The sequence below is a fragment of the Notothenia rossii genome, assembly GCF_949606895.1.
Source record: "Notothenia rossii genome assembly, chromosome: 5".
Classification (NCBI taxonomy): Eukaryota; Metazoa; Chordata; class Actinopteri; order Perciformes; family Nototheniidae; genus Notothenia; species Notothenia rossii.
This window is the reverse complement of record NC_136903.1, coordinates 51236945-51262205: the sequence shown is the minus strand read 5'-3', so window position 1 is coordinate 51262205 and position 25261 is coordinate 51236945. Positions and strand designations below refer to the sequence as shown.

Below are 25261 nucleotides of genomic sequence, written 5' to 3'. Positions count from 1 at the left end.
TCGGCGTTGCGCAGGTTGAAAACGTGGCTGCGCAATACTATTAAGCAGGAGAGACTCACTCATTTGGCCATTATGAATGCGCATAGCGACCTTCTCGATGAATGCGATGTCTCGACCCTGCTTAAAGAATTTATCAGCAGAACAACGGAGAGAAGGTCTACTTTTGGAACAGTTTAAAAGCCCTTACGAGCGCAAAGTAAACCGTTATTTTTCTGAATGTTCCATTAGGCCTATGTTCGTAAAGGCTGTATTATTCTGTTGATTTTCTGAATGCTGTAGGCCTATGTTATCGCCTATTAGGCTACAGTATGTTCCTTAATAAAGGCTTGATTAATTCATTAATTCATTTTGTTTCATACATTTTCGTAACAATTAAGATGCTGCGTGTGTTTATGTAGCCTATATCTGTTATGTATAGGCCTAGGCTATTAGGCCTACGTGTCGAGTTCGTTAATCATTGATAATGTGAGTTTCCCCCCCGACCCTCCCAGCAAAAATCCCGCACCCCCCCCCCAGAAAATAGTTCCGACGTCCCTGCTGGAGTATCACATTTCTGTCATCAATAGATTGCAATACTTTCACCCAAATGGTGAGAAGGACAATGGCATCAAATGACATGAGGTAGTTCCTCAGACATACAGCTTCCGATCTGGCCTCACCTGTGAGACTGCATGAGCTCAGTATGGTAGCAAGGGCTTCAATTACACCAGGTAGCTGCTTTGCTACAGGTTTCACAGCATCAATTCTTGCACTCCAGCGAGTGTCAGATAGCCTATGTACAGAGCAACCTGTTTTCTTTTTATATATAAACCAACGAGATGGACTGGCACTTACAAATGTGTAGAGGCGGTTAATGTAACCAAAAAAGTTGGACACTTCAGGGCTCGATTCTGCAGCATGCACTCCTACCAGATTCAATGTGTGGGAGGCACAAGGTGAGAAAGTAGCAAGATTATTCTTTTTCAGTATTTGGGCTTGGACTCCCTTGATTTTCCCTGACATATTCGCCCAATTATCATACCCTTGCCCCCTGCAATCACTAATGTCTATCCCTAGATCCAGAAGCACACTCTCCATCATGCCTGCTATTTCACATCCTGTTTTTCCGTTGAAATCTTTGAATTCAATAAATCTTTCAGTGATCTCCGATTTGCCTGTGTCTTCATTATAATGTACATATCTTATGAGCACAACATTTTGCTCGGTGTGGGAAATGTCAGGCGTTGCATCACAAATGATTCCATATTATATGGCCTTTCCGTCAGAATGGTTTTTAAAACCTTTCCCCCACACAATTCAATAAACTTGTTCTGGATGTCTGGGCTCAGATAATGAGTTAGCTGGCTTCCTTTTTTGGATGTCCTGATTTTGTCTAAGTGGTCTTTCAAGAGTGGATCATATCGTGACAAAAGTTCTAGCGTACCTACAAAATTTCCATTGTGGACATCGCCCAAAGCATGTGTTTTACCTCGGAAAGCTAAATTCCTCGTTGCCAAGTGCAGAGTGACATCAAGGAGTCTCTGCAAGATAGCTTTGTTTTTCTCAATTTCAGACTGTAGCTCTCTCTGCAACTGATGATCAACGCCACATGCAGTCATAACCGAACACTGTAGGTGTTTCCATCGCAAATAACAGTCCCTGTGATTCCTACTTGTTTCATGGCTTGGGAATTTATCATACATGCGACGCCACTCGACGTCACACATCTTGTATCCCTGGTCACTACTCAAAGCACTAAGAGAGGGTATTTTTTGCTCCTTGGAGAAAAGAACACATGGTATGCAGAACAGTGCATTTGCACTTTCACTGTGAATCAACCAGTCCCTTTTCACTTTTCCCCTACCCTTATCTGCTTTGGTGTATTTCAAGTAATCTGGAAATCTCTTTCCCTTTGAATCATGTGGAAATTCTTGATCTGTTTCTCACATTGCTAATTTCTTTACAATAGTTGCCCTGTCCTTGTCACTCATCCTAGCTGGGAACAACCCTGGGTCAAGTGATAGCAGATATTCTACCTCAGACACCACTACAGGTGGCTCAGTATCTGTGGCATCCTGTGTCGGAGCCTCACTTTGTCCCTGACATTGACTGTCCATAGCTGCTTCCTCCTCATCTGTGCTGCTTTCATGGTCCTCGACCTCTTCTTGTACTGGTACTTCTGCCTCTTCACCTCTGCTCTCCTCGTTGGCTGCCTTGCTCGAGGGCCCTGGCTCTAGAGTATCCATAGTGTACATAATTTATAAAATGCCCTATAATAGTAATAACACAGTACAGCTCGAGCTATCTCTTAATTGTTATAATAATAATAATAATAATAATAATAATAATAATAATCATTTGTATAGATATTTTCCAATTGCTCAAATCTAGCTATAGCTACTGTAACAACCTCAATTTAATGTGTCAGTGGTCAATGGTATTGCAATTACTGGAAGAACTAGAGTAACTAAATGTGAATATTACCTAAAGTTGTATTCAATGTATGGTAAGCATATTTAAAATCTGTTTGTTAACCCCAAGCCCTGCTGCTTTACCTTTCTCTCCTTCAACTGGGAGCTGGCCTGAGGGAAGGGGTACTGATCCTGAAGCCGCATCTGTGCATTAGAGCAGATGTGATTAGCATGTAACATTATACAGGTTAGGTTAGCTAGCCATAGCAAAAGGGCATATCTGCTGGATACAAATTCACTGGGCTCATCTACACTCATCTAATTTTTGATAGCAACAGGTAGCTAACGTCAGCCACAAAATGTTGGCCAAGCTGTTATGGGCTTCAAAACAAGTTCTGTGAATAAATACCTTTCTTGTGAAAATACTTGGTGACTAGCTGTCGACCTCTTTTATTATTTTCCTCTTGCTGATGTTTTTTCTTTCGTTTCTGAGCTCCTGATTCATGAGCTGTAGAGGACATTTTTCCTGTCAGTCTGTTCAAGCTGCAAGCTGCTGGTGCGCTGCTGTGCCGCCTAGTTATAGTTGAAAGTGGGGGTGCAAGATTAGTAACTGGCAGGCAAGGGGTGGTTTGGAGTGGGTCAGGCACGACCACCTCCATGGCAGGATTTTTTTAATTTAATGAACACCTGTACGTGCAATTTCCTGCAATATAGAGCACAGAACTGTCTCAAAATCCTATATGATCCTAAAGGATTCCTATATGGTTCCAAAAACGTATAGAGATTCCTATAGCATTTTTTGACTAGGGATGTTATCCTACACTTTAAGCTGTCTGATATCCCATTACCTGTAACTCTTGGGTCTCTTTCTCACTTCCTCTGCCTCCTCCCTGAGTCTGCAGAGTCACCACATCATTCTACATTAAGGAGAGTAATACACTTATGAGTACACTGAACTGGTTTGAATACACAATCTTTATGCTACTCTGTAAAGAAAGGGAGAGAGGGAGGAATATATTATCCAAGTATTTGTGTCTTAATTTGTTATGTTATCCTACACTTTAAGCTGACTGATATTTCCATTACCTCTAACTCTTGTGTCTCTTTCTCTCCTTCTCTGCCTCCTCCCTGAGTCTGCACTGTCACCACCACATCATTCTACACAGGAGAGCAATACACGTATGAATACACTGAACTGAGTTGAACACATGATTTTTTCTTTTTTCTGCCATGTTCTACCTGGTTGGCTGGCTACACACACACGCACACACACGCACGCACACACACGCACACACACGCACACACACACACACACACACACACACACACACACACACACACAGTGTGCAGGTTAGTTACAGTAGGAGACGGGCTTCTATCATATTATCTTCTATCATTCTATAATTCATTCTTCTTTTATTTTCATTTCAGGTAGTTGTACCTTAAGAGAATTGAAGGCTGGCATCTGTAAATGCAGATAGATATAAGTACTTTATTCTTATTTTATTATCATTATCATTATTTTCTTTCCAATGAAATGACATCAGAAAATAAGTGGTATATGATGGAAAATATGAAAGTCAATGCTTGGAGGAAAATGGACTTCGGAAATCAGTTTTTTATTTACTGTTCTGTAAAAGTCTTGTCGAATGTAATGTTTTATGTGGACCCCAGGAAGACTAGTTGTTGTCATGCAACAGCTAATGGGGATCCTAATAAACTCAAACTCTAATGGGCTTCGATCTACCAGGTAGCTAGCTAGTCAAACACACACACTGGTTGATGTTACTAGCTAGCTAGCAAACGTCAGCTAACCGCTAGCTAACATAAAGAGTGACCTGTAATTCAATGCAGCGAAAAGGACGAGAAGGTGATGATTATAAATGTGTTTTATTGTATTGAGTGGTAGAACTAAAGACATGTCTAACATATTCTTTGTTTGAACAACTTACTGAAATGATCTGCCACCAATGACAGACTGGTCGCGGTGATTTATACTCAACCTACCTGCATCAGGACTGCTGTGGGTGGGAGGCAGTTGATCAAACCATTGTGAGCGAAATGCGGGGGGGGGGGGGGGGGGGGGGTCACAATCTTTGGAAACTTACAAACTCCCTATTAAGTGTCTATAATCAGCACAAGTTCTTTCATTGCGTATTATTAATTCGATTGAAATTTACAGTGATATATTGGGGGGGACATATCATATTTTTCATATGATCAAAAAGTGGGGGCGCAAAGGGGATGCACCTGCTCCGCTTGCTCCATTGCTCAGGTGCCCATACCATGCAATGAATGAATGGAGGGGTGCTCATTCTGTCAAACAGAGTAACAAGCACCTGTTTGTTTCTTTTGTGACATTTTTTTTTAATACAGGCAATTATACTTTTGAGTCATCTACATTAACTTACTTTAGGATAATAATAAAACCATATTAATAAAAAGATAATAATAGTGTTCTCTGGACACTTAATAGCGAGTTTGTAAGTTTCCAAAGATTGTGACCCCCCCACCCCCCCCCCCCCCCGCATTTCGCTCACAATGGTTTGATCAACTGCCTCCCACCCACAGCAGTCCTGATGCAGGTAGGCTGAGTATAAATCACCGCGACCAGTCTGTCATTGGTGGCAGATCATTTCAGTAAGTTGTTCAAACAAAGAATATGTTAGACATGTCTTTAGTTCTACCACTCAATACAATAAAACACATTTATAGTCATCACCTTCTCGTCCTTTTCGCTGCATTGAATTACAGGTCACTCTTTATGTTAGCTAGCGGTTAGCTGACGTTTGCTAGCTAGCTAGTAACATCAACCAGTTTGTGTGTTTGACTAGCTAGCTACCTGGTAGATCGAAGCCCATTAGAGTTTGAGTTTATTAGGATCCCCATTAGCTGTTGCATGACAACAACTAGTCTTCCTGGGGTCCACATAAAACATTACATTCGACAAGACTTTTACAGAACAGTAAATAAAAAACTGATTTCCGAAGTCCATTTTCCTCCAAGCATTGACTTTCATATTTTCCATCATATACCACTTATTTTCTGATTTCATTTCATTGGAAAGAAAATAATGATAATGATAATAAAATAAGAATAAAGTACTTATATCTATCTGCATTTACAGATGCCAGCCTTCAATTCTCTTAAGGTACAACTACCTGAAATGAAAATAAAAGAAGAATGAATTATAGAATGATAGAAGATAATATGATAGAAGCCCATCTCCTACTGTAACTAACCTGCACACTGTGTGTGTGTGTGCGTGTGCGTTGTTGGAGATTTGGAGGATGTTGAAAACCAACCTCGTCTCCGCGTGTCGTTTGATAAGCTGGGTGAATTCGTAAAAAGGAAGGGATTAAGAAACACCAGAATACAAGTTAAACAATAATCTTGCTTTAATGATAAAGAGTAACAATACAAATACACATACAAATACAAACACAAACACAAACACAAAGGAAGTACTTCCTGCTCTTTCTCCTGTCCTACTCTCCTGGTCAGCCTGAAGAAAAAGAGGTCGAACCCCTGGAAAACACAGTGTTTCATACTAAAAACACAGGAGGAGGTGTGTGCGGGCTTTCCCCCCGAGGTCATCTTATTGGCAGAGACCAACACATGGCCTGTCGTACCCAATCAGTGCGACACAGCAGAAGAAACCCGGACACAAAAAGTCTCATTCAGTTTGACGAAGACCAGACACCTTTTGGTGTCTGGTACGAACTTGCTCTCAACAACAAGTTTTCCCTATCTTATTTCACATCTTGTAGCCAGCACACACACATCCCCTTTATGGCCCTTTGTCCCTGTGTCCATCTTCCCGCCTCAGGCTGCCACACACAAGTTAAAAGTATGTTTTAAGATATAGTTGTTATAGTTGGCTAAATATACGTAATACATGTTAATTACTTTCATATCAATAATAACGAGGAACACATTACCTATGCTCTTAAGCAGTATTAGAGATGCTTTTCAAATAGTCAAACTTCACACAGGCCTAATACAGAGAACACACTCATTTGTCCTACAGCCCTTCCATTTGTTTGAGCTATTGTTCACATCTTTACTTCAAATAAAAGGTTTCACATTGCATATTTCCAGCTTCCTTTACACATACTGTTATTATTAATACAAAGTAACTAACCACACACATCTATTGAAAACAAGTCGATTTCCCTGATAATTGACATGCTGAAACTCTTCGGAATGTGTCCCCTCCCCCAACTCTCTCGTCCCTGTCATAAAAAACTGCTTCCATTTCATATAGAGTAATAAAAGATGTTTAAGCTAATTTCTCCACAATGTTTGTAGCCATTTAGTACCCACACATGAAAGAATAAGAACAGAGGTATAGTTGACCAGTAATCATGTAGCACATATATTTACTGCAATGAAAACACACACACATTTGCTCCAAGCATGTGTAACGCACACCCTTCTTTTACGAGGGAAACATTCCAGCGTCTTGGCACTATCTCCAAATAAGGGTGTCCCCTGCTCACCTCTCTCTCTAAACACAAGGACTTCACCTCAATATATTGGGGGAGGGAAAAGATACTTTGTCCCTTCTAATTTAACACACATGAATATATATAAGGTGACATTAAAAGGAATATACCAGATTGAACTTTCCTGCCATACCACGTTACTTTAATACTTCAAATAATTCAAATAATCCTTCATTTCCCCCTTTTGGTCTCGCATTAACGAGACCAACACACATAAGACATTTGAAACAAAACTACTGTCCTTCTTTAATACTGTGTCTGTCCCCCTTCATTAAACCTTTGGGAACAGAAAACAACCTCCAATGACAGTTAAGAAAGACCAAACTATGTTAAAAAACTGCGTCCTTGTTTGCCGAATCATCATACTCGTCCTCTCCCTCCGCATATGCCAACAAGGGCATTTGGTACAGTGGGGGAGGAGCAGCTTTTCCTTCAATGGTGGAAATGATAAGTTTGACACACAAGGAGCGGATGCACGGCACACAACAACAACCACATTTTATTAAAATGGCCACAAAAGTAGCTACAGAAATAAAGAGAGACATTATTAAACCTTTCCATTGACCAAACATGTTAGCAAACCACTCCTCTAAGAAATGTTGTACCCCTGATTGTTCATGCATAGTTTTAGATAGGGTGCGAAGGCCTTCTAAAGCCCTTGTGACGGAACCGTCTGGAGCCGTGTTATTGGGAATAAATGTGCAGCACATCTCCCCAAACATTGCACAAACTCCACCCTTCTCTGCAAGAAGCATATCCAACGCCATCCTATTTTGCACAGCCATAAGGGATGTTGGACCCAATTGTTCAGCCAGGCCCTCTACCGCGTCCCTAGTGAGATTGGCCAATCGGAGTATGTTGTAATGTACATAGTTGATCCTTTCTACATTTTTGATAGGGGTCACAGGGAAGAAGGCAGAGATAATTGGCAAACTTTCAAACCCTGCAGCTATTTGATCAGCTAGTTTGTAGTCGTTAGGGACCCCTCGTGGGATTCCGATGTAATCGATGTAGGTGGGAGAGTCGACAGACAAATCGAAGGAGCCCGGGGCGTGGCGTTTGGACAGCGCGTGTCTCCTACGTCGAGTGATTAGGTTGGTATTAAGTGTGTCTTTAGGGTCCGTGAGCACCAGTTTTTTGCCTAATAACATTAGGGGTGCCTGGAGGCGCACCATAGCACACAATCCTACAGATAGTTCGGGAATACGGGTGAACAGGCGGTGACCCCCACAATAATAGTAGAGCCCAGCTCTGGCCCAATGTCCTATATTAGTGCTAGACAGGGTGAGGTTACACCAATCCGGAGAGACATTTCCTAGGTCAAAACGTGGGGATTTTTGAACCATGGAAAAACATGTGTACCCACCGGCGCCTTTGTCAGGCGTAAATGGGCCTGTCCTAGTGTCATTATCAATTGGAGGGAAAACTTTGGCTAGGGTGGTACAGTTAGGAGGGCTGGCCATCCTAGTCAGTTGTAACATACAGTTGTACCCCCAGGTATCTGTGGGAAACAGGGGCGCAGGGTCAGTGGCTAATTGCGGGCGGGCCGTAGCACAGGCTAGACAATCCCCGGCCATTTGTTCTTGGGCTGTTTGGGCAACCCATTTTAACCATAGGTTGTCATCTGTGTATCCTGTGGCCATTTGGATGACGTCTAGAGGTTGAAGTTGGCTATAATCCCCCGTGCATTTATCCGTACATGTAATTTTAGACAGGTATTTAATATTAGATGCTGCCCGAGGAAGGTTTCGTTCCAGCTTTGGTTTAACTTTAATTTCGAAGAGGCCTTGTGGCGAACCCCCCCCTGCATGTACCGCGAGGACATAAAGTCCAGCGTCGGAGAGCACTACATTTTTTAGCGTTATGCGTACGGGATTACAAAACCTGACAACGCATGGGACGTTTGGGTTTCTCCTAATCACTTTCATTCTATGTTTGAGGGATCTAACGATTTCCGCCGATCGGTAAGGTGGCATGTATCCCCAGTCATCAGGACCCGAATTTGCTAGGACACCGGACCAGGACTCGCAGGTGCACCCGTATGTGTATGTGACGGACACATAAGGGTCGCCTTTGGTCCTGTATGTACTGCCTCTGTAAATGTAAGGAGCACCTTTAACCGTATCTGTGACGGTTTTGTTACATACCGCAGGGGCTAAGCAGACATATTTGGCTAGGTAGGAATAGGTACGGTCGAGGCTTCTGCAGGTGGCAATTTTGCACAAGTCGAGTTGTATTATTCCATCACTACCTGCATGGAGAGTGAAGGTTTGTCTAGGAGACATTGGGGTAACTACTGTCTCATAATGGCCCCGTTTGACTCTAGTTACGGATTCATTTGGCGGAGGAGTGGAGTCTGGGTGGTCAATGGAATCACATAAGATTAAAATAATGGTAACAATCACAGTAGAAACCAGGGCTAATCCTGCCAACCATTTCCAGTTACCATACATAGTTATACTGTGAGCTCCAACCCTTCTAGTGTCAGTATACGTCTATTCTAACCCCCAAGTTATTAAAAAATGCTGTGAACCACTGGGTCACTCAACCATGATTTTAAAGGTTACAATGTACATACAGCAGGGCGAACAAGTAGATTATTACTCCTAACACTAGTAGTGACCAACAGGTTATCAGGAAATTCAGGGCTCCTTCAGACATTTTCTATTCTTCTCTGAGAGGTTTTGGTCCCTGTGTCAGTATCACATGAGGTAAAAAGAAAGACAAATCCCTTAAATATAGATTTTTTAGAAAACAACTCCCTAAATTTGGGTTTATAAATGGGGTCTTCTTATAGGTTAATAAATGACTTTAACCTGTGGATTAAGATACCACTTCCCTCAAAAAATGGGTTATTAAAAGAACTTTAAACTGTGGGTTAAGATACCACTTCCCTCAAAAAATGGGTTATTAAAAGAACTTTAAACTGTGGGTTAAGATACCACTTCCCTCAAAAAATGGGTTAGTAAATGAGGTGCTATGTGTAGCTTATAGCAACCTGATCAGAAGGGAGCAGGTTCCTCTGTCTTCCCGTGAAGTCCTGTGTCTTCGTGCTCCGGCCTGCTGATGGCGACTTCTGGGCTGTCGGTTGTAGGGATGTCCTTGTTGTCCTTCTCCTCCAGTCCGCTGATGCCTGCTTCCAAGTCGTCTGCTGTAGGGATGTCCGCGAGGTCCTTCTTCTCCAGTCCGCTGATGCCTGCTTCCAAGTCGTCTGCTGTAGGGATGTCCGCGAGGTCCTTCTCCTCCAGTCCGCTGATGCCTGCTTCCAAGTCGTCTGCTGTAGGGATGTCCGCGTTGATGATAGCCAGGTCCGTCCGGATGTCGTCGAGGGTCCTTCCAGGTGATTTCCCCGCTGCACACTGGCTCCAGTGGTACCAGATGTCCCCCTTTCCTTCTAGGCGGACAGCATGGGATGTCCGCTGGGTCACTCTGTAGGGGCCGGTGAACCTGGGGTTGAGCCACTTGGGCCGGATGACCTTCAGCCAGACGAACTCCGCTGTGTTGGCCTCGTGTTTTTCGGGTCCCCCTTTGGCATCAGCAACCTGTGTGGAAAATCCTGACACCAATCCCTTAAGCTGCTGGAAATAAGGTTTCGGACTCAGGACCTCTACTTCCTTTCCTACACTCAAGGCTCCTGGGCCAGGAAACTGATGGCCATGTGTCAGCTCAAATGGGGAGAAGCCTGTCCCTTTGTTTATAGAGCTCCTAATTGACATGAGAGCCAGAGGCAAGGCCTCTAACCATTTCATGCCTGTCTCCTCACATGCTTTGCTGAGTTTCTGTTTGATGTTCTGGTTCATCCTTTCTACCTTTCCCTGAGATTGGGGGTGATAGACAGCTCCAAAACTGTGTCTTAGTCCTAAAGACTGTTCTACTGTGCGTAGGTCGTGGTTCTTGAAATGGCTGCCATTGTCTGACCTCACTTTCCTAGGAAACCCATGTAGTGGAATGTAATGAGTGACTAAGAACTTGATCACTGAGTCTGCATCTTCTCTCCTGCATGGCATAGCTTCTGGCCAACCTGTGTATGCATCGACTACAACTAGTAAGTATCTGAACCCTCTTACTTTGTCAATCATGTCAGTGTAGTAAATTATGATTTCTTCTCCTGCCATCTTAGGTAAAGGAAACTTTCCCTGGTGCGGTTTTACAGTGGCTCTGATGTTATGGGTTAAGCAAATTACACATTCCTCTAGGTAATTAGCTATCATGTCAGGTAGGTAAGGGTGCCACCAGTGAGTCAGGTGTCTGTTCATTTGAGTTTTGCCGCAATGTGTTGGGCCGTGTGCTTCTTTAAGCATTGATCTTATCCATCCTGGGGGTATCACTGGTCTCCCATCTGGGGAGTACCATATCCCGTCTTTGTTGGTAGCTCCTCTGTCTAACCATACTGTCTTGTCTTGAGGAGACCCTGTTGCTTGAGCTTCTTTAAGAGTATCATCTGTTACTGCGGGCAGTAAGTCAGCAGATTTTAAGACCAGCATTTGAAACTGGGGCATATACCCTGCTTTGGCTTTAGCTGCCTTGTCTGCTGCATTGTTACCCCAAGCCAAATAGTTGTCCACCGTGCTGTGACCTTTACATTTAAGTAAAGCTAGTTTGTTGGGTAACATTACTGCTTCTGCAAGCCTTTTGATCTGTTTCTCGTGTTTGATGGGAGTATTGGTGGATGTTACAAATCCTGCTCGCATCCATTGGCGCATCTCCACATGTATGACACCATGAACATATGCTGAATCTGTATAGATGTTTACATCTTTTCCCTTTGATAGCTCTAATGCTGCAATGACTCCCATTACTTCTGCCAACTGTGCTGAGACTTTCCCTGTTACTTCTCCTGTTGATCTTTCTTCAAACTCTCCCTCAGCTTTTTGACTCACGACTGCGTAGGCCGCTTGGAGCCCTTTGGTGGGGTGTCTAAAACAACAGCCGTCTGTGAACAGGTTTTCTGCATGTGGCATAGGCTCGTCTCTGAGATCTATTCTTAGCTTCACATCCTGGATGATTCTTTCCTCACACCTATGGGGTTCTCCGCTGCCAATGGTGTCTGCGCTGTTAACTCCTTCATGTGTGTAGGTGATGTGTGCTTGCGTCAGAGTTTTCTCTAACCTGGTCTGTCTTGTGGAAGTCATTGTGAATGCACTTGAGTTCACAAAAGAGACAATGCTATGTGTTGTCAGTACTGTCAAAGGGTGTCTCATCACAATGTGTGAAATTTTGTTTAAGATACGTGCTGTACCTGCTGCATGTCTTGTGCATGGAGGTTCCCTGTTCTCCACTCTGTCCAGTGTGACACTAATGTACATCAGTATTGACCTACATCCCCCCTTTTTCTGAAATAGAACACCATTTACTGTGTTCTCATTTTCAGAAACATCAAGGAAAAATGGCAATGCATAGGATGCAGAGGCGAGAGAGGTGACCTGGGACATGGATTGTTTGAGAGAAATGAACGCAGCTTCTGCAGCTTGTGTCCAGTCCAGTGTGACAGTGAGATTGCGCATGCCTTTCTCATTGATCAGTGTCCTCAGTACAGCTGTTCTTGGGTTATACTCTGGGATATAGTGTCTGCTGTAGCCTGTGAGACCCAGAAAAGATAACATGTCTTTGACTGTCCTGGGTTTTGGGTGATGCAATATAACTTCCTGATGTGTTGCTGACATGCCCGTACCTGCTGGAGAGATAACTCTGCCCAAAAATGTCACCTCTTTACGGGTGCATTGTAGCTTTTTCTTGGAGACCTTGAACCCTGTTGCATGGAGGCGAACCAGTAGGTTCCTGGTGGCCTCTAAACAAGAGGCTGCGGAGGGTGCTGCAATGAGAAGGTCATCTACATACTGGATCAACACCACCCCCTCTGGTAATGAAACGCCATCTAGCTGTTCCCTGAGTATTTTGTTAAATATTCCTGGAGACAGACTGAAGCCTTGGGGCAGTCTCGTGTACTGTAGTTTCTCCCCTCCCATTGTAAATGAAAAAATAGGCCTCATCTTCTCCGCCAGGGGTATGCAGAAGAAAGCGTTGGCCAGATCAATACAGGTGAACCAGGTATGTTCAGGTGTGATATTACAAATAGCCGTGTATGGGTTAGGCACTGGTACCAGAGCTGTAGTTGTAATAGCATTAATGGTCCTTAAATCATGAGCCATTCTGTACTCCCCGCTAGGTTATGATACCGGGAGTATTGGAGTGTTCCACTCGCTTTGTGAGGGTTCCAACACCCCTGCTCTCTTCAGACCCTCAACTGCCTTGCTGATTCCCCCTTTGGCCTGTGGTTTAACAGGGTACTGTGGTTGATATACAGGCATAGTGCTACTCACTTCAAATGTTATTGGTGCAGCCTTTGAGCAGAAACCTACGTCATGAGAGTCAGATGCCCACAGGTCAGGTGGGAGGTCACGCAACATGTCTTCAGTAAATGAATGGTCAGTCTTTTCTCTACCGTGATGTCTCTCCACTTCGTGTCTCTCCATGAAGATGCATTCTTGTGTGCAGATTTTTAGAGCATAAGCCTTGTGTGAGGGAGAGTATGTGAGTGCTGCTATTTGTGTTGGTTCCCAATCCTCGACTTCTAGCAGTGTCTTTACCATAGGACCAAGTTCCCTGGCTTCATAGCCCCTCCCGATAGCTAATGAAATGTGTGGTGTGGCTTCAGCTTACATACGGTACCAATAGAGTTGCTCATCAGTGAGTTCAACAGATGCAGCCACCCCGCTTGACCCATAAATAAATTGGTTGTGGCTACGTCCCAAATGGACATAGCCACCTCTGCGTCATACGCATATGCATAACTTTGGTCGTCCATTCTATCATAATTCAGCGTCAGATGGGGAGGATCTGGAGGGGAACCATAAGGCCTGAGGAGGTTAATCCACAGCTTCCATTGTTGAAAAATGGAAAATAGTCCTGGTGTCTTGTCTTGGGGCCGGTCGAGCAACCCCCAGTATATAGTGGCCTGCTGAGTTGCTTCTGCTGCAGTGGATTGGGCCAACATCATTTGAGAAGCTGACTTTATGGTTGACAGTGAACAATTGAGGCGAGTGCCATTTGGGAATGATATTATTAGTCCGTCGGGGGAACAGAGGATCGAGGCGTTAGCTTTGATAAGAACATCCCGCCCCATGAGGTTAGCCGGACTTTGGGGTGCCAAAATGTACTGATGAAGAAATAGCTGGCCCGCTATTCTGGTGGTTAATGGCGTAGTGAGCGGCACCTGCTCTATTTCTCCCGAAAACCCTATGACTGAGACCGTATTACTGGACTTGGATGTGTTAAAAACGGGGGAGTTGATAGTTGAATATCGAGCTCCTGAATCAACAAGGAACGGTAATTTCGCGTGTTTTACAGTCATGTCCATGTAAGGGTCCGCCAGGCCCGTACATTCAGGGTTCCCTGGGCGACCTCATTGTGGTGGGTAATAGTCTTGTTCGTACTGGACAAACTGGCCATAGGGAGCAGCCATCACATTTGGTGCAACGTGACCCTGGTCTTGGTGTTGGGCCTGTGGGGCTGCCTCATGGGGTTTCTGGACATACTGCATATCTGCTCTGTTCCCTTGTCCATGCCCTCTCTGTCCCCCTTGTCCCCGCCCTTCCTGTGGAGGGGTTCCCGTCGGGCACATCTTGTACCAGTGGCCGGTCTGTCCACAGATGAAACACGCCCTCTGTTGATATGGGTACATTCCTGGAGCTGTTTGAAACCCTCCTCTACCCCTAGACCTGCCTCTGAACCCGCCCCTCTGTTGCTGAAAACCATTATTGTAGCCGTATTGGGGCTGGTTATAGAATGGACCTTGGTTGGGAAAACCCCCATTTGGGTTTTGCGGCCCCGGTGCCTGCTCTGCCGACGCCACAGGATGAACAATCAGCTGTTTGGCACTTTTTTTCTCATTTTGAACTGTTTTACGGGCTATTTCTAGCTGAGCACGGAGTAGTTGCACTCTTAACTCTTCTTCCTCAGTTTTATTCTTTGTAAGTTGTTTGTTAAATTTTCCTACATGATGGCCCAGATGACGCTCCCATGTCTGCGTGTTTAGTAGATCAACTTCTGGGTTGTCCTCCATAAGAGCTTTAATCTCGGCAGGTACTGCTGCTAATATTGCTTTACGGAACATCTGCATATGTTGGTCACTATTTTCTGGACTACAGTCAGTAGCTACTATGTATTGTTGGCGTGACCTGAGCAACATGGTTGCTGCGGCCTCCCCAGGTGTGAACGTGAAAGACAGTGAGCCGTAACCTCCTCCCGTCTGTGGGAAATGTTCTCTCATTGCCAAGCTCAGCAAGCTGTGTATGTTGTTGGAAGAGATAGGCTGGTTATCGTTCATTGTTACTGTTCCTGATCTTTCCTCAACTTTCTTTACGTCATGGCTGGAAGTCTGTTGTGCTAATATCCTCCTGAAATCTCCAAGGCAGATTGTTTGTCCTACTGACATATCAGCAAACTTTCTCATCCAATGTCTCCCTCCCTCAGTAGGTAGCGGCATTTTGTCAACTAGTGCGTGCACATCTCCTAGTGAGAAAGGGTGGTAAGCGGTATTCCCATTGGGGAGTGCCACCAAAGGAGCCTGTAATACTGGAGCCATAAAGGGAAGATGTGTGGGGTCTTCTGAGGTGTGTTGGGATCTCAAACTCCTACGGGGAAGTGCAAGGACCTGTGTAGCAGTCAGTTCAGAGATTGTTCCTGTCATATTTATGTACTTAACCTTGTTCTTGCACATCCTGCCGTTGACATCTCCCTGTTTTGCTCCAGAGGAACACTCACCACTCTCATCCCCCGATGCCCCTCCCTTGCTGGTGGAGTAATGGCCTGTTTGTGCCTGCCGTTCTTGGAACGGCAGGTCACTCAAACTGCCCTCGCCCTTGGGAGAACTTTCACTGTACCCTTCCCCCCCTGCTTGTTGTTGGCTACCGCCCTCCTGCTCTCTATTCATTCTGTCCTGACGTACTTGTTCTATTTCTTCCTTCTCTCTTCTCAGTAATTCTTCCGCTTCCTGACAATGGACCCCCTCCCTATCCTGATGGTCCGCACCACCATAAGCTCTTTCCCTCTCCTCATATTTTTCTACAATGGCGATCAATTCTTCTGGTGTGGGGCTGCTCTCGCCCTTTTTAATGGAGGTCTTCCTTAAAGGAGTTAGCGAAACATTACCCACTATTTTAAAGTTACCCCCCCTTACACCTGCTTGTTCTTGGGCTGACCCAGAGCCCACTTTTGTCAGTGTCATTTGTAGACTATCCCTGGGGGGTGCGTTCGGGACAGGGGAAGAGTAAGGAGGCGGTTGTGGAGATACACTGGATAAATCCGGATAAATCAGGGGGGATTGAATTGAGACATCCTGATCCCCTACATTTCCTGTCTGAGACCCCTCTCCTGAACTAGCCGTTCTTGCCGTGCACCCGTTATTTACAGCACTGCTGAGATTTTGTCTCCTCCTGTCTGAGGCCGAGGTGTCCTTTTGAGTCATATCCCTATAAAATGCGATACGTTCTGCAACATATTGATGTATGTCGTCATCTGTGGGTGGTGGTGTCAGCACGCATGCGTCCCTACTGTCCTGGGGGAACAGGAGAGTGCCAACGTCACTAGAGCGTTGAAACTCCCCCCCCTGTGTTTGGGCTGCTACCATGACTGGGGGATTGTTGACTGGGGGGCGAACCACAATCATCCCCTTCCTGACAATTGCTGCATTGTGGCAAATCCTCCTTAATTTATCAACCGCCTCTTTCTCTCCCTTTAGTTTCTGACGGGCAAAAAATCCGGGCTTCTGCTCGTTTAGGTTACCCAGTTTCTTTACCAGCTGTCGCTCATACTGATTCAGAGCTGAGCCCAAATTTCCTAGAGTGTCCTCCCCTCCCACTCTATCTTCTTCCATCATTTTATCATGGAGGAACCTAAGGTCGGCACAAACCTTCTTCTTGTCCCCCTGTTTTGTCCCACTTAGAATCAATCCCTCAATCTGTCCCCATTGTTCTCGGAAACTCCCGGGAATTGGGACGTCTAAATCACTTTTGTTGAACTGCCTTTCCATATTGACTTCGCGTGTATTTATCTGACTAGGTTAATATGTGTTCACTAGTAATTTGTGATATACAGGACAATGCTCGTCGTCACTCCTAATGTAGTTATTGTATTTATTTAACTTCCCTGCCTTTGTCTAGACGTGTAAATAGTTTGAGTGTATAAACACATGTATTTGAACTCCACCTTGAGTGATAAATGTAATAACAGAAAAGTACCAATAAAGCGCTTATATAGGAGCAGCGGACTGGCTTATTGAAAGCCAGTTGAGTAGCACTCGAAATGTTTTGGCACCTATAAACCCTGATTATAATTTAATGATCCTGTCTTCTTTAATTGTATGTTCCTGGTGAAACGCAGTTATTGTGAGTTGTTTTGGATTAAAGCGTCTTCCAGGTGTAACGCAATATTGCAAGAGATACTACAAAATACGTCCAGCAGATGGAGCCAACAAACTATACCATTAAGCAATACTCGAACCGCTAGTCTGTCCTTTCTGTGCCACACCCTGTTTGCCACCAGATGGCGGCACCCGACCAGGAATGAGCTCCACCTCACTGAGGGGAGAAATGATTTTGGAAGCAGCAGGCTCAAACTTTGCTTCTTTATCTGACCAGTAAATATTCACAGAAAAATTCCCCGTACAGTCTATTCAGCTTTTATTGTCCGATGTTTATTTCAACAAGTTTAGCAAGCCTCTCAGCGCGCTTCAACACCGTCTTTCAACGATGTGACGCTGACATGGAGTAGTACCCAGGCTCACAGAACTTTTTATCGTGACGTTTGGCTTCATAGATTCAACCCTCACAGAACAAAGGATTAATGAGGTCCGGTCACTTCAAAATTGGTTTTTGAAGGTTGCGTTACTCTCCTTTGGATCACTTATAACATAAATAACTAGTCCCCCGCCCCGTCGAGCTGTGGATTCGTTATTTTGAGTCAGTCTGATATAGAGACTTAATACTACTAAGTGACTACTCCAGGCAGTCTAACTGTTGGGACTCGATACCTCCACTTCTCAAGCCAGGGACTTTAATACCCTTCTGGCCTGTCGGAACTCAATATCCGATTTTAACTGTGGGGACTCAATACCTCCACTTTCAAGCCCGGGACTTCAATACCCTTCTGGCCTGTCGGAACTCAATATCCGATTTTAACAACTAAAACACGCATTTGCATTGTTACTATAAAAAACACTGTAAACTTCGTCTGACAACCCTAAAATTTGGAATATGGTCAAATCACAGATTTCGAATTAAACTGGCATCTGTTTACCTGTTATTGTCAGAGCTCTGTTGTTAGTTGTCAGAAGAAGCCGAGATGTTTAGCCCTGGACTATTCCGTCCGCTTGCTGCTGGTGGTCTCTTCCCCGAAAACACCCCACTCAGACACGTCGGGTTCACCACTTGTTGGAGATTTGGAGGATGTTGAAAACCAACCTCGTCTCCGCGTGTCGTTTGATAAGCTGGGTGAATTCGTAAAAAGGAAGGGATTAAGAAACACCAGAATACAAGTTAAACAATAATCTTGCTTTAATGATAAAGAGTAACAATACAAATACAAATACAAATACAAACACAAACACAAACACAAAGGAAGTACTTCCTGCTCTTTCTCCTGTCCTACTCTCCTGGTCAGCCTGAAGAAAAAGAGGTCGAACCCCTGGAAAACACAGTGTTTCATACTAAAAACACAGGAGGAGGTGTGTGCGGGCTTTCCCCCCGAGGTCATCTTATTGGCAGAGACCAACACATGGCCTGTCGTACCCAATCAGTGCGACACAGCAGAAGAAACCCGGAAACAAAAAGTCTCATTCAGTTTGACGAAGACCAGACACCTTTTGGTGTCTGGTACGAACTTGCTCTCAACAACAAGTTTTCCCTATCTTATTTCACATCTTGTAGCCAGCACACACACATCCCCTTTATGGCCCTTTGTCCCTGTGTCCATCTTCCCGCCTCAGGCTGCCACACACAAGTTAAAAGTATGTTTTAAGATATAGTTGTTATAGTTGGCTAAATATACGTAATACATGTTAATTACTTTCATATCAATAATAACGAGGAACACATTACCTATGCTCTTAAGCAGTATTAGAGATGCTTTTCAAATAGTCAAACTTCACACAGGCCTAATACAGAGAACACACTCATTTGTCCTACAGCCCTTCCATTTGTTTGAGCTATTGTTCACATCTTTAATTCAAATAAAAGGTTTCACATTGCATATTTCCAGCTTCCTTTACACATACTGTTATTATTAATACAAAGTAACTAACCACACACATCTATTGAAAACAAGTCGATTTCCCTGATAATTGACATGCTGAAACTCTTCGGAATGTGTCCCCTCCCCCAACTCTCTCGTCCCTGTCATAAAAAACTGCTTCCATTTCATATAGAGTAATAAAAGATGTTTAAGCTAATTTCTCCACAATGTTTGTAGCCATTTAGTACCCACACATGAAAGAATAAGAACAGAGGTATAGTTGACCAGTAATCATGTAGCACATATATTTACTGCAATGAAAACACACACACATTTGCTCCAAGCATGTGTAACGCACACCCTTCTTTTACGAGGGAAACATTCCAGCGTCTTGGCACTATCTCCAAATAAGGGTGTCCCCTGCTCACCTCTCTCTCTAAACACAAGGACTTCACCTCAATATATTGGGGGAGGGAAAAGATACTTTGTCCCTTCTAATTTAACACACATGAATATATATAAGGTGACATTAAAAGGAATATACCAGATTGAACTTTCCTGCCATACCACGTTACTTTAATACTTCAAATAATTCAAATAATCCTTCCGCGTGTGCGTGCGTGCGTGCGTGTGTGTGTGTGTGTGTGTGTGTGTGTGTGTGTGTGTGTGTGTGTGTGTGTGTGTGTTTACAGTATGCCAAATGTCAGAAAGAGGACGACAGACAGGGGAGTGCCACTTGCTCTGCTGCAGAGGGCCTCAAATGAAGTTGAGAAGGGCAAATCATTCAGGGAAGTGGCAAAGTCCCTGGATATATGCCATGTCACCCTGTACCGGTTCCATACAAAGAGGCTGAGGTTGGAGAGTCAGGGATCACAAACACCCCCGAGAGTAGGCTACTGGACACCAAAGAAAGTGTTCTCAACAGAGCAGGAGATGCTTTTGAGAGACTATCTGATGGAGGCAGCTGATTTATATTATGGTCTCAGCTCAAAGGAGGTAGGTCTACATAATTAAGGTAGAAGCACCTCTCAGAGAACAGTTTAATCCTTCACAGAGGATGATGCTGTTTGTGTTATCTGTTATCCTGTTCATTGTTCATTGTTTTTTGGAGGATGTGTAAAACCCCATTCAAATCTTGTTGCCTTAGAATTTGACAACTTTCCCTATTTGTTGTCATGTAGTGGGAAAAAAGGTGACCGTTATTAAAATGTTACAACCGTGCCTGGCATGTGCTACAACCAGTGCTTGAATTGGAATAAAAAAGGTGCCAGTACTCTAAATCAGCAACAAGTATTTGGCACAAAGTCATAGTATATCCTATAATGCTGGTGGGTTTGTCTCTTTACTGTATATTTTAGAAAGGCTCACTGTACTTAAACAAAATGACTCAGGGTGCATCTGAGATTAGAGGGGGTGCAGTGGTAAAGTGCTATTTTTATAAGTGGGGAGTGGACCTGACACCCTCTAGTCTAGGGGGGTCCGGGGGCATGCTCCCCCGGGAACATTTTTTTTTAAATATTGAAGTTAGATGCATCAATCTGGTGCACTTTGAGAGCAAAATGAAGAGATATATGGATACCTCTCAACATCCATAATGAAACAACTGTAAACAGATTAACTTTTTCTTTATGGATATAAAAGAAAGTAAAGCTTGACCTCCTACTGGCTGCTTAAATGACTCCTCGTCCCTGAGGCCACTACCAGTTTTTTGTGCAATTTTGCTGGATTTATTTGTCAACAGCGTTGCTGCATAAAGTGATAGCCCTCTAGTTTAAATCTACTACGCAAAAAGAAACATATGGAGATGGGTTACTATTTAAAAAAAATTGCAAATCTATTTGGGAACATTGGGGCCGGGCCTCAAATCCTATAGGGGGGTCCGGGGGCATGCTCCCCCGGTAAGATTTTCTTTTAAATGTTGGACTTAAATGCATCAATCTGGTGCATTTTGAGGGGGAAATAAAGAGACTACACCCATATGAAACAAAAATGTATACATTTAAATAATCATAAAATCATAAGTACATGGCCATAACCAATAACATACAATATCCAATATGAAAAAACATTGAAACTTGTTTATTTATTTGTTTTTGGTTTATTTATAGTTGTGAGTGTGTCTGGGCTCCTGAATCGGCCTCTCCTGTCTCCCTCCTCTCCCCCCTGCTCCTCTTTGAGGCAACAGCAAAGACTAGTTTTAGCTCTCAACAAGTTTATCTTACCTTTTTTCACCTAGTTAACATTTTGTTTGTATTATTCATGCATATTTTACTAATCACTACCCCCTCAAATGGAAATATGTGTTTACATAAATGGTGACCGAACCGTTTGAGACCCACTGAGATAACTTAAACTAAGTTAACTATCTAAAGACTCAGAGAGTAATTTACCTCACCAGAGCTATAGTTATCAGCCTCTCAGTCTGACAGCAAAGGACTCTCCCTCCACCTTGTTGTTTAATAGCTCCTTATATCCGTTAGCGCAGCTAGCTAGCACCAGATGCTAACAACAATACACGTAACCGGTGCGTGCGCTTTCTCGCTCGCTCGCGCCACACATACACCAACACACACCCTCCCGAGCTTGAATGACACACAGAGACCAATCGAGGGCATTAGTATGATCTGTATGAAAGTGGCAATGTCGGCAGGCCACGTCATGTAGACAGCCAGTCACCCTCTGAGAGGCAGAGTCAGACCCACATTTGCGCTGCGTTGCGTTTACAATATATACGTATATAGCCGGCGGCTGAGTACCGGCATTTTACTGAGTACCGGCACCTTGCCGGTACTCAGTAAGAAGTGCCGGTACCACATGGGTAAAAATCAGAAGTGCCAGTACTGCGTACCGGTGAGTACCGGCCCAATTCAAGCACTGGCTACAACTGTCCCTGTACACAAGGACAGTTGTAACAGTTGAGTTTATTTAAAAAAAATACATTTTCCAACCTGTACTTATTTCATAAAAACATCTTAAATACATTGTTTCAGTAGCTGAAATATTGATAATGTATGTTTAATACATGTATATGATATATAGATATGTATAATATGTAGCTAAATGTATATCCTATTGTAAATGTTTTTTTACTTATTGGGGAAAAGCCCAAAAAGTGTTGCAACTGTCCCTGGTCTCCCCTACTGTAAAAAGCACGACCAATCATTTTAGCCGGCTCGGCTAAAGTAACTGGATGGCCTACCTGCCTGTCAGCCTTCCATCTGTGCACAAACTTATCTCGTGCCCTCATTGGTCATGTGCGCGTTCGTGTGTGTTGGAGGAGGGGTTCTGTGAGGAAGTGGCAGATTTTTTCCGGCTGTGTATTTTCAAATTCTAGCGCACTCGAGCTGGTTTCTCCAAAATTACCTACCCCACCTTTTAAGTATCTAAAATTGGCTTCATATTGACAAACTACAACATTACAATGGCATGATATCATGTATGTGTTAGTGATACAAAAGGATATTATAATAATATATACAAAATATAATATTTTGAAAGACCCCATCATGCATATTGAGTAGGCTGCTTTTACTTTTGACACTCTTTTGACAAGTACTTTTGACAAGTACATCAAGCTGATCTAATCAGATCAGCTTGATGTAATCAGGTTACACTACTTTTATATATTGATACTCAGATTAAGTTACTGATTACATTTCTTAACTGGTATGCTAAGGGGGGGAAAGTTTCCGGTAAATGACCATGGGAAGTTAAGCTGGGGAATTTTGGAAATATTCCATATTTGAAATAAATAAATAAATTTAAGTTTTCCGCACTCTCGCGGGAATATCTCCACGAACGAGTTTAAGTTTCACTTTTGATTGCATGATATAGCCCAGCGCAACACCTTCGTCACACATTTTGCCACTTGTTTGTACAATTTTCAGGCGATTTGTAATCTGTTATAGAAAAACTATGTGTTTTTGGATATTTGGGGAGTTAGGTGGTCCGCGAGTGTTTTTTTATTGGTTAAGTGGTCCTTGGTATGAAAAAGTTTGAGAAACAGTGTAGCCTACTATGAATACATGTGTATGCGATATTTGCAATTTAAACATTAAATACATATATTGCCCCATAATATCATCAAAATGTACTTCACTTTGTGTAGTCCGCAGGCTCAAATGTGTTGCTTCATTTGTCTTGTGCTTTGGGCTCAAAAGTGTGATCCAGTGCATGTGATGGAGGAATGCACAGTGCCTGTAGGGTGTGTGGTCTCAATAGCCATGCAGTAAGCAGTGTGCTATATGCATGTGATTGAGGAATGGCATGGATATTCAAGTGTACTTGAATGGCATCCGTTTGTTTTAGTCAAGATTATGCTAAATTATCCTACCGTTAATTCCCATGGAAAGTTTCCATCTTTGAAAATTCCCGGAATTTTGCAACCATACTGGTATGTAATAATTGTAGCAGAATAAAATGTTCAAGTAGCCCTCCTATCCCGTCATGAATACCTGCAGATGAATATGTGACTGTGCGGCTGCAGGAGACTTTCCGAAACAGTGATGGTGTGTTGTCAGCACCTGGTGGTTGGTTTAAATCATTAAACACAGAGAGGAACAGCTTCCTTCACTTATACCTTCAAACACAAGCGCTGTCTCCCTGCCTGTCCAACATGATGACCAATGTGCTTCCATTTGATTTCAGCATCCTACTTCTCTGACCAAAAATGGTAATGGAAGACATATCAATCAAAACGTTCATGTAAACTCTTCCACGTTTGGATCTGTGGTGCAATCAAATTCTAGTGTTTATTTTGGAATCTTAGAGGATACCTGGTCAAATTAGGCAAAATGTATGATAATTGTGCAAACAGGAAATATTGGTGAATCTGTTGGCTCTATATTTTTTTCGAAACATTTAACTTGAAAGGAAAGTTATAACAAGGTTACAAGGATAATTTATAGAAGCACATCAAATAATAAACTGTGTATAAGTTAATGGTGGAAATATATATATACTCCTCTTGATTGAATAATTGTTTTGGTATTTGTAATTGAGTATTTCCATTTTGCAGATAAGATAAGCAGATTTTCTAAAAAATAAATAAACTCATTCAACAAAGCCAACCCACTTTGGAACAGTTGAGAAAAACTCTGCTCCTTAGGTCATACAACTCCAAACTCTCCAGAGACAACAGCAGATATATCTGTTTTGAATGTATTTATAGGTTATCTGTTTTGCTTATTTAAACCACAGTAAATGCATACATGTAGTATACTTATTTCACCACTTGGTGACACTGTTGAATATCTCTCGGCCTGTCCTTTGCACTGAAACACTCCGGAAGAAGTGAGAGAAATTGACATTTTTTTTCAGTTTCCCTGGAAGAGCTAATTCCTGGATGCATGCACTTCATAGTACATAATGCATAACAATGGTTGCATGCAAGGCGCACAAATCGGTCGTTTTCTCCCGAGGTTTTTTGGCATTCTGGGGTTCCCGAAACACTCTTGCAATTGCATAATTTGGAATGACGAGATGTAAACCATTTTCATCCTTAAAATATCTTGTATCATGTTAAATCCAATTAGTACTTGAGTGTATGATCGTTATTCTCTAATTAAGAAGTGCATTAATGCACTGAGCACAGTTGCATTTATAGTATGAGCTGGTCGTGTTATGTCAACACACTCTCACTCCATAAACGTCCAGGAGCGACGCTTGGTCAGGGTCCCGTGGCGTGCAGTTGTGACGCTCCTAGGCTCCTTCAGCTTCATAAAGGGACGCAAATAGCTTTCAACTGATTGCGATGTATTCCCATCTGCGGCGGGATTGGACGCTCATGGAAGTAAAGGATGGCAGAAGACACTACACTACCCAGAATCCCCAGCTATCGTTTAGGACAACACCATGTGCTCTGTTTGACAAACCCCGTGATTAGTTCTCAAGCTCTGTGATTGGTTGACCTCCAACTGCATTCCATATGAAAAAAAACGTTTCGTAAAAGATAAAATCACACTTTATTCAGCAGTGCTTGCTTTACTCAAGCAAAGTCATTACATGAATGCATTGTAATAAATGGTTCGGCTGAATTAAATATATTACACATCTGTCATAGTTCTTTATTTTTATTTATCTACAGAAATCGGGCTCAGAATAGACCGGAAACTATCCTTTTACCATTCAGTTTGA

The 25261-nt window shown here is 43.1% G+C and overlaps 1 protein-coding gene and 2 long non-coding RNA genes across 3 annotated transcripts in view; 1 reads left to right on the top strand and 2 right to left on the bottom strand.

The window, feature by feature from the left end:
- LOC307039104 overlaps nt 1–25261 on the top strand; it is a 514347-nt gene that overhangs the window by 146769 nt on the left and 342317 nt on the right. The gene's annotated exons all lie outside the window — the stretch shown is intronic.
- LOC307038731 (E3 SUMO-protein ligase ZBED1-like) overlaps nt 1–25261 on the bottom strand; it is a 236827-nt gene that overhangs the window by 86788 nt on the left and 124778 nt on the right. The gene's annotated exons all lie outside the window — the stretch shown is intronic.
- Nucleotides 18433–20724, bottom strand: LOC307040777. The gene is made up of 2 exons (XR_013808605.1): nt 19555–20724; nt 18433–19276 (listed from the first exon to the last, which is right to left on the bottom strand). It is a non-coding gene; the product is annotated as an uncharacterized lncRNA (long non-coding RNA).